Here is a 10,660-nt window from a genome sequence, read left to right on the forward strand (position 1 = left end):
GAGAGTTTAGAGAAATATATTTTCAAGTTTCTATGAAATAATGAAACCTACTGAATTCTATTTATAATAGATTTTTGAATTACTAAAGTGAATTATTAAAGTATGAATTATTAAAGTGAATTATTAAAGTATGAATTATTAAAGTGAATTATTAAAGTATGAATTATTAAAGCTAATAATTAAAGTATGAATTATTAAAGTGAATTATTAAAGTATGAATTATTAAAGTGAATTATTAAAGTATGAATTATTAAAGTTAAAGTAAAGTAAAAGTAAAGTAAAGGTAAAGTTAAAGTATAGTAAAAGTATAAAAAACTATGTATGTATAATACGCGTATAAATATATATAATATTAATTTAAATTGGTATATATATTTAATGAAATAAAATATAAATATCGTTATATTTATTATACTGGTTAAGTAATGAGTTGTCAAAAGTGATTCTAGATATTTATAAAAGTTATATACATTTTAATAATAAAGTTTTTTTTTTTTTTAAACTGAAAACGTTTTTGTACGTTTGAAAATAGATTAATAGAATATTATGGAAACCAATTCTCTACTAGCTTTTGTCTAACTTTCGTAAATGACACTTTTTATTTTTATTTATAAATAGCTTTACAAATTATTCCGAATATCGTTAAGAGGAATAGATTTTCTCAAATCATAGTGGACCTCTCAACAGAGACTTGTAATCATAATTCAATGTTTCTGATAATTCTATAAATTATTATATTTTTTTTTTAATTTCGTCAATAATCATATTGAAACAAATACGTTCATATAAAGCATTATACGTTTAAATACTTTGTTGACATTTTCAATTTATAAAATATACACATATACATACATATTCATATATGTTCATTTAATGGTTCGTGAATCATTGGAATTTGGTCGAGGTTTAAATGAATGTATAAACATAGTTTAAAATCTTTAAGATTTAACTTAACAAACATTGTTTATCGTGTCAGAATAATATAAAGATAAAGTTTAAATTTAGTCGGAAATTTTTGGGTCGTCACAGTACCTACCCGTTAAAGAAATTTCGTCCCCGAAATTTGATAGAGGTCGTTATGGCTAACAATGAGAATGTTATTATGACGTAATGATTATGAAGTTTTATCATGTCTAAGAAGTATAGTTAAAATAATTCGATTACTCGAATCATATGAGGGAAGTTATCGTAAATGAAGGAAATAAGATTATAGTGATTCGTCATATCTTTTTACGTCATCACAATTGATCTCCGAATTTAAAGAAAATCTTTGTAATCTATGTTGGATTTGATGCTTCGGTAATTAAGGAGATTATGATTCTCTTCGAATTAATACGATAATCCATCTTGATTTCTCTGTACGGGTATTTCACTATAAATCCACCTCCTTCGTTTCCTTACAACTCACACCTTCTATTCTTTCTCCCTCAACTCATATTTTAAAGTATTTGTCAATATGCTTCATCCAGTACTGATTCTCGATATACTCCTCACTTTCATATCTGTCATTCTTCTTTTTCATCTGCATCCGGAAGAATCTATTTACTTCTACTATACTCTCGGTTTTATAGTGTTTTTAGTTCTTCCGTGTCTTTATATTGCTATATGCATCGATATATACGGTTTATAATTTTTGGGTGGTTGTTGAGTTTTATATCTTCCCTTATATTTCAAAGCCCCTGCTTTTGTCTTCTATAATCATTGACATCCATAGTTAATGCTCACTTCTATTTGCTGCGATTTATACTCCAATTTCTATTTTGGAGTTTTGTCCTTTCGTTTCTTCTTCTTGCGATTAAGCAACATTTGTAATGGTCCAGTATTCGCAGATATGAATTTTAGAATGAACATAGTTAATGTTCTAAGAAGGAAATGGTAATGGCACGATCTTGATTTGTTAATTTACCGGAATACCCTGAAAAGACCGAATCATCAAGAAAATATATTCTTGATATTTTTAGAGATTAAATAGAATACAAGAGTCGTGTAACATGGAACATGATGACGTCATGGTCTGTGAATCGTCATGTCCCATTAGAAACTCAGCATGACTTACTGTAATATAATCACGTTGATCAAGTGTCATTATATTATACTAACTCATGCTTCAGTTCCCAACACTACTTCAAAACATTCATAATTTAAACTCGAAAGTTTATAGAATATAGAAACTAATAGTTTCTTATATGATGTAACACTGATAGCGCAAAGAGATAAATGACTTCAGATAAGATTAGTTGTGAAAATATCTTCAGAAATATCGCGGATATTTATAATGAAAGATATGATAATATCTTAGAATTTCTAATATTGATGGATGATGATGAAGATTTGTCTGTAAAGGTTTAGAATAAAGAGTAAGGTATTCGTTAATGACTTTAGCAGGTACTGAATCATTTGGATTCTTTGAAGGCAGATTTAGTCTTTGTGATTTGTCCACAGCCTCCTTCATAGTCTGTTCAATCCGTTTTCCAGTTCCAAACCTTCTCTTTTTCTCAGCTTTACCACCTTACTATTCTTTGTCATCAAACTTTTTACTGTTAAGATCGTTTACAGTTTTTGATGCTTCGTCAGCATTTCAAGAACTAGTTTGCAGTTCAAAATATTTTTCAGAACTTCACATTCAAAGTATGTTAGTCCAGGAGATAGACGTTTTACGTACACATATAACTATTGGCGTAGACATGCTGCGAGATTTCAAAATACTGGTTACTGTTTTCCGATGATTCGTATGACAATTCTCGTTACAAGATGCGAATGAGTAAATGATGTGATTTCAATAAATATAATGATTTTTTGAAAAGTCAAAGATAATTGAAGTTGTTGGTAAGTTTATTGCTAAGGTGGCGAGATATGAAAGGTCCCCAGTAACGATGACGAAAGGGCAATGTATCTATCGAGGTTATAATAAGACTAGTCCGACTGAAAAGTCGAAGTTGACTTGCTGGAGCTGTGACAAAACTGTCTATTTTGAAACGGAATTGAAAAGTTATTTTAGCTAGTAAATGCCAAAGGGTCTAACACGGATACGTGTCGAACTATGACTTGGGTTTTGAGAGTTTTTCAGGTGTAAAACTGTGGGTAACATGTGGTTGGATCATCATCTCGATTGTTCCTTAGTTGAAGTGTCTTCAGGAATTTCGAAGGGTTTGAGCACATATTGTAATCGTTAATACATATGATGTTCTAACACAGTTTTGAAGTCAAAGTATAGCTTTGAAAGATATAGGAATCTAAGATTGATGATACTGGTTATATTTCGAATTGAATTATGCGATTTCAAAATCAGAATATGTAATTGAATTTGAATGAGTATGATTGTTTTGATTTATATGAAAGAATGGATATTGTTGTGAAAGTATGGAGTATAGTTGATGATTGCTGAATCAGTTTCGAAAAATGTAATCTATTAATTGTGAATTTATATATCTCTTGGGTATTACCTACCCGTTAAAAAAAATTTCACAATTAATATTTTGTACAAAAGAAGTTTATTACAGTCTTTATGAAAATATATGTGTATATTTTCTTTAGATGTAATATAGATTTAATGAGTTAATATTAAATTAAACTCATTTGTTTTATGGTTGGAACTAGAATTGAGTAATCCCTAAAACTTTATAAATTGCATAAGTATTTCTTCAATAATATTGAAATTATGAATCATTACTTTGTTATTTGTTGGTTTTCGTGAAATTCTTGTGAACTTCGCAAGGTACGAATGATGTTATTTGAAAAGTTTCAAGTACATCGATGATGAAAGCGTAAAATCAAACATATATTCGAATAATACACTTGATTTATTATAAATTGGATTTTTTATTGAATTGAGACAGAGATTGTAATTAACGATGGTTAAGTTGCGGACGAAGGACGTACATCATTGCATATTTGTAATATGAATTAACTGAGTAGTTAAGATTCACACATAATAGCTTAGTACGGGAAGATTTATTATGGTTTAAAAATTTATACATATAAAATATACATATAAATCTTTCGATTGGAAATGAGTTAATACTTCATAACTCGTTGATACAATATATTTGTTGTTGATTCGTAATGATGTCCACAATGATTCTTGAACTGACAGAGTTTATGATGTTACAGGTGCTGTTGATTCTGACGATACTGACGGCACTGACTGTGTTGATGATGCTACGGTCCTGTTGATGCTGTTGGTAAAACAATTCTAGCTTGTAAATCGTACACCATTTTCGATCAAAGTTTCTACTCTACCATCTCTGTTCACTCATCCGATTTACGGTCAGAATTAAATAATCTCTAAGATTTTGGAGATTACATAACTGCCGCAGAGATATCTCTTCAATGAAGTTTATGAATTAATACTTCATCGTTTGTTGTTGTTGATATTCCTGAATATTTACAGGGCGTATGACGTTGATGTTTGAGATACAGATTGTGATGTTGCAGTGTGGGATGTAGATGTTGTTGTTGGTGGTGGTGATGGTACTGTTGGTGTTGCTGATGGTGGTACTGTTTATGCTGCTGGTGCTGCTGCTGGTGTTTGTAACCTTTGCACCATATTCTCCAAAGCCACTACCCGAGCGCGAAGCTCGTTGACTTCTTCTATTACACCGGGGTGATTGTCGGTTCGGACGAGCGGATAAATAAAATCTAGAATTTGGTGTAGTATGTAATCATGACGAGATACTCTAGAAATAAGAGAGAAAATGGTGTTTCGGATAGGTTCGCCGGTAAGTGCTTCAGGTTCTTCGCCAAGAGGGCAATGTGGTGGATGGAAGGGATCACCTTCTTCTTGTCTCCAATGATTAAGGAGGCTACGAACCCATCCCCAATTCATCCAGAATAGATGATGACTAATTGGTTGATCCATTCCAGTCACACTGCTTTCGGAACTTGAGTGGGATTCCATTTCGGAATCCGAGGGACTTGAACTAATGACGAATTCCATTTCGTACGATTGAATAAAGAATTTTTCGATATGAAATGATTTTCCGGCTATCGGGTAGTATTCTAATTATATAGAGCAAAAGGTTTCGTAGATTACGGAGGAATTTACGGAATATGTCAGGCAAAGTTTACAGTAACATATACGCTAAGATATGAATTAGCAGATACGCTAAGATATGAATTTTGTCTATACACTATTCATGCAATCAATGCAATAAGATGTGTCTAGACTAAGAATGATAAGCAGGTAATTTCCGACAAGAATGATGAGCAAAACTTTTGAAATGCAGACACGGTCGAAGTCCAGACTCACTAATGTATCCTAACGACTATCAGTTAGACACACTAATGCAGACCTGGTTCGCTAAGACCACCGCTCTGATACCAACTGAAAGGACCCGTTCATATACATTATAAACGATTCACAATAGTTGATTACATCACGAGGTATTTGACCTCTATATGATACATTTTACAAACATTGCATTCGTTTTTAAAAGACAAACTTTCTTTACAACTAAAGTTGACGGCATGCACACCATTTCATAATACATCCAACTATAATTTGGCTTAATAATAATCTTGATGAACTCAATGACTCGAATGCAACGTCTTTCAAAATATGCCATGAATGACTCCAAGTAATATCCTTAAATTGAGCTAATGCACAGCGAAAGATTTCTTTAATACCTGAGAATAAACATGCTTTAAAGTGTCAACCAAAAGGTTGGTGAGTTCATAGGTTTATCATAACAATCATTTCAATATATTAATAGACCACAAGATTTCCGTTTATAAATATATGTACACTCGCAAGTGTATAAAAGTATTCTATAAGTTGTAGGCACCCGGTAACAAGCCTTAACGTTCATGTTTTACCCTCTGAAGTACACCAGATCAGGTGTGTTTAAAATAACCTCGAAGTACTAAAGCATCCCATAGTCAGGATGGGGTTTGTCAGGCCCAATAGATCTATCTTTAGGATTCGCGCCTACCGTACATAGACAAGTAGTTTAATGTTACAAAGCTAAGGGTATATTTCTGGTTTAAACCCACATAGAATTAGTTTTAGTACTTGTGCCTATTTCGTAAAACATTTATAAAATAACGCATGTATTCTCAGCCCAAAAATATATATAAAAAGGGAGTAATGAGACTCAAAATACTGTATTTCATAGTAAAAATACATATAACGTCATTTAACAAGTGCAAGGTTTGCCTCGGATTCACGAACGTATCAATATTGAGATTCAATATTGCAGGAAAGTACGTAGACGCAACGGAGATGATAAACACTAGATTGACCTCACGAGCATACCCATGAACCATACCCATCACCTCCATAGCTATAACCCATAATTTCCTTAGCTTCGACTCATTCAAAAAAAACTATTTTGAAATCACTTGGACAGCACTCCGTCGTAATATTTTATGTATACTAATAATATCTTGAAATAATACAGAGCAAATATATATATTTATATATATAAATCGATTGAGAGAGTTTAGAGAAATATATTTTCAAGTTTCTATGAAATAATGAAACCTACTGAATTCTATTTATAATAGATTTTTGAATTATTAAAGTGAATTATTAAAGTATGAATTATTAAAGTGAATTATTAAAGTATGAATTATTAAAGTGAATTATTAAAGTATGAATTATTAAAGCTAATGATTAAAGTATGAATTATTAAAGTGAATTATTAAAGTATGAATTATTAAAGTGAATTATTAAAGTATGAATTATTAAAGTTAAAGTAAAGTAAAAGTAAAGTAAAGGTAAAGTTAAAGTATAGTAAAAGTATAAAAAACTATGTATGTATAATACGCGTATAAATATATATAATATTAATTTAAATCGGTATATATATTTAATGAAATAAAATATAAATATCGTTATATTTATTATACTGGTTAAGTAATGAGTTGTCAAAAGTGATTCTAGATATTTATAAAAGTTATATACGTTTTAATAATAAAGTTTTTTTTTTTTTTTAAACTGAAAATGTTTTTGTACGTTTGAAAATAGATTAATAGAATATTATGGAAACCAATTCTCTACTAGCTTTTGTCTAACTTTCGTAAATGACACTTTTTATTTTTATTTATAAATAGCTTTACAAATTATTCCGAATATCGTTAAGAGGAATAGATTTTCTCAAATCATAGTGGACCTCTCAACAGAGACTTGTAATCATAATTCAATGTTTCTGATAATTCTATAAATTATTATATTTTTTTTTAATTTCGTCGATAATCATATTGAAACAAATACGTTCATATAAAGCATTATACGTTTAAATACTTTGTTGACATTTTCAATTTATAAAATATACACATATACATACATATTCATATATGTTCATTTAATGGTTCGTGAATCATTGGAATTTGGTCGAGTTTTAAATGAATGTATAAACATAGTTTAAAATCTTTAAGATTTAACTTAACAAACATTGTTTATCGTGTCAGAATAATATAAAGATAAAGTTTAAATTTAGTCGGAAATTTTTGGGTCGTCACACAAACACTTCTAATTGTTCTGTATAAAGTTTAAATCCTAAAATTTATTTACCAAATTCGTTGTTACTTGGATTATGCTCTCTGTTCGATTTAAGAAGATGATGAAAGAGGGAAAACAGATTTAAATGGGTTAAGTAAATATAGATTCAGTTATAATAAGAAAAGGGGAATGGTTCAGATGGTTAGGGTGTTGTGTTGTTAGCAATGGGTCTCTGGTTCGATTCTGGACTGAGACAATATTTTTGGGAATCACACTTAAAGGTAGTAATTACATTTTATTTATTATTATTACTATTATTATGATTATTATTATTATTATTATTGTTAGTAACATTATTATTATTGTTATTGTTATTATTATGTTAAAATTTATGTTATGATTATTATTATTATTATTATCATTTTAGTTGTTATTAAGTAATATCACTAAATATTATTAGTATTAGTATTATTATTATTATTATTATTATTATAATTATAATAATAATAATTATTATTATTATTATTATTATTATTATTATTATTATTATTATTATTATTATTATTATTATTATTATTATTATTATTATTATATTTATTATAATTGTCATTATTAATAAAAACATTATTATTTTCGTAAATATTAATAGTAGTGTCTTTTTATAGATAATAAAATTGTTAATATTAACATATGAATTATTATTGTATTATCACGAATATTATTATTATGTAATTTCTAAAACTAGTATCATAACTATTATTAAGAGTAAAATTAATATTTTTACAAGTATTATTATTAATATCACTAATTTTTAATCGTTAATAGAGTTATTATTAACATTACTACCTTTATTAGTTATATTAAATATTATCAATATTAACATTTTTACACGACAAATATTATTTAAGTATTATTATAATTACTAATTGCAACTGACAAATGTTATATATACAAAAATATATTTAATATATATATATATATATATATATATATATATATATATATATATATATATATATATATATATATATATATATATATATATATATAACCTAACTATATCAATAATTCTATATATATAAAAGGAAAAATATATATATATAATGAAACTTATTAATTTATTATATATAAAATTACATCACTAATAAAAACAATATATATATATATATATATATATATATATATATATATATATATATATATATATATATATATATATATATATATATATATATTTGTTCGATTACAATTATGGGTGTTAATATATATACAAATGATATAGGTTCGTGAATCCGAGGCCTACCCTGCATTGTTCAATGTCGTCATATGTATTTTTACTACAAAATACAGTATTGTGAGTTTCATTATTCCTCTTTTAAATGCTTTTGCAATATATATATTTTTGGGACTGAGAATACATGCGCTTTTATAAATGTTTTACGAAATACACACAAGTAATCAAAACTACATTATATGGTTGAATGATCGAAGCCGAATATGCCCCTTTTTGCTTGGTAGCCTAAGAATTAGGGAACATCACTAATTTTGAGAATTAGTGCACGCCTAATTGACGCGAATCCTAAAGATAGATCTATTGGGCCTAACGAACCCCATCCAAAGTACCGGATGCTTTAGTACTTCGATGTTGTTTTTATCATGTCCGATGGATGTCCCGGAATGATAGGGGATATTCTTATATGCATCTTGTTAATGTTGGTTACCAGGTGTTCAATCCATATGAATGATTTTTGTCTCTATTCATGGGACGTATATTTATGAGAATTGGATATGAAATTCTTGTGGTCTATTAAAATGATGAAAATGATTGATTATGATAAACTAATGAACTCACCAACCTTTTGATTGACACTTAAAAACATGTTTATTCTCAGGTATGAAAGAAATCTTCCGATGTGCATTTGCTCATTTTAGAGATATTACTTGGAGTCATTCATGACATATTTCAAAAGACGTTGCATTCGAGTCATTGAGTTCATCAAGATTATTATTAAGTCAATTATAGTTGGATATATTATGAAATGATATGCATGCCGTCAAATTTCGATGTAAAGCAAATTTGTCTGTTAAAAACGAATGCAAGGTTTGTAAAATGTATCATATAGAGGTCAAGTACCTCGTGATGTAATCAAATATTATGAATCGTTTATAATCGATATGGACTTCGTCCGGATGGATTAGGACGGGTCGTTTTAACTGGTTGTTACCCAAAGCCATTAGCAGATCAGACTCCAAGTACATCTACTTCCAACCAGCTACTAAAACCAAAGGTGAGGAAATGCTACAATTGTGGAAGCAAGACTCACTTGTCCAACTAATGTCCTGAGTAAAAGGAGCTGCAGAAGGCATATCGTGAAAAGATAGCCACAATTCCATACATATTTGTTGCTCAAACCTTGACCACATCTGCTACTGCTTCTTCAAGCAAGCCAGCAGAAAGGAAGAAATCATCTAAGATGACTCTTCCACAACCCATCCTCGAATGGGTTCTCAAAAAGGACTAATCCCACTATTACTGTACAGGGCATTTAAAACAAGCAAATCTGGTATCTCGATAGTGGTTGCTCGAGACATATGATCGGAAGTAAGTCCCTGCTGATGGACTATCAAGAAAAGGATGGTCCGGTTATTTCATATGAAGATAATTCACTCGGTTACATTAAGGGTTTTGGTACTTTGACAAATAGGAATGTTACATTCACCAATGTAGCATATAACACAACTTAATCAGCATAAGCCATTTGACAAACAAGAGAAAGATAATCCAAATCAGAAGAAAATTTGGCACTATTTTTGACAAAATAGGAAGCCTCTGCTGACTGCTAAAAGACATGAGAACATGTATCAAACTGACGTGAACACATCAGTCACAACAACTGATACTTGTTTTTATTCAAAGTCAGTAGACAACCTTAAGTGTTTATGGCACAAGATACTCTCACATCTTAATTTTAAAGATATTCACAAACTCTCAAGAAAAAGTTTAGTGTCTGGGCTACCCACCATGTCTTATGTTAAAGACAGATTGTGTCCTGGTTGTGAAAAGGGAAAGAATCACCATGCTTCATTTAAGTCAAAGTAGATTTCATCTTTTGAGAAACCATTTCACCAACTTCACATTGATCTGTTTGGTCCTGTCAATGTTTCCAGCAGTAGTGGGAAGAAGTATACACTGGTTATTGTTGATGAATATTCCAGATA

This window comes from Rutidosis leptorrhynchoides, chromosome 9 (assembly GCF_046630445.1).
Source record: "Rutidosis leptorrhynchoides isolate AG116_Rl617_1_P2 chromosome 9, CSIRO_AGI_Rlap_v1, whole genome shotgun sequence".
NCBI lineage: Eukaryota > Viridiplantae > Streptophyta > Magnoliopsida > Asterales > Asteraceae > Rutidosis > Rutidosis leptorrhynchoides.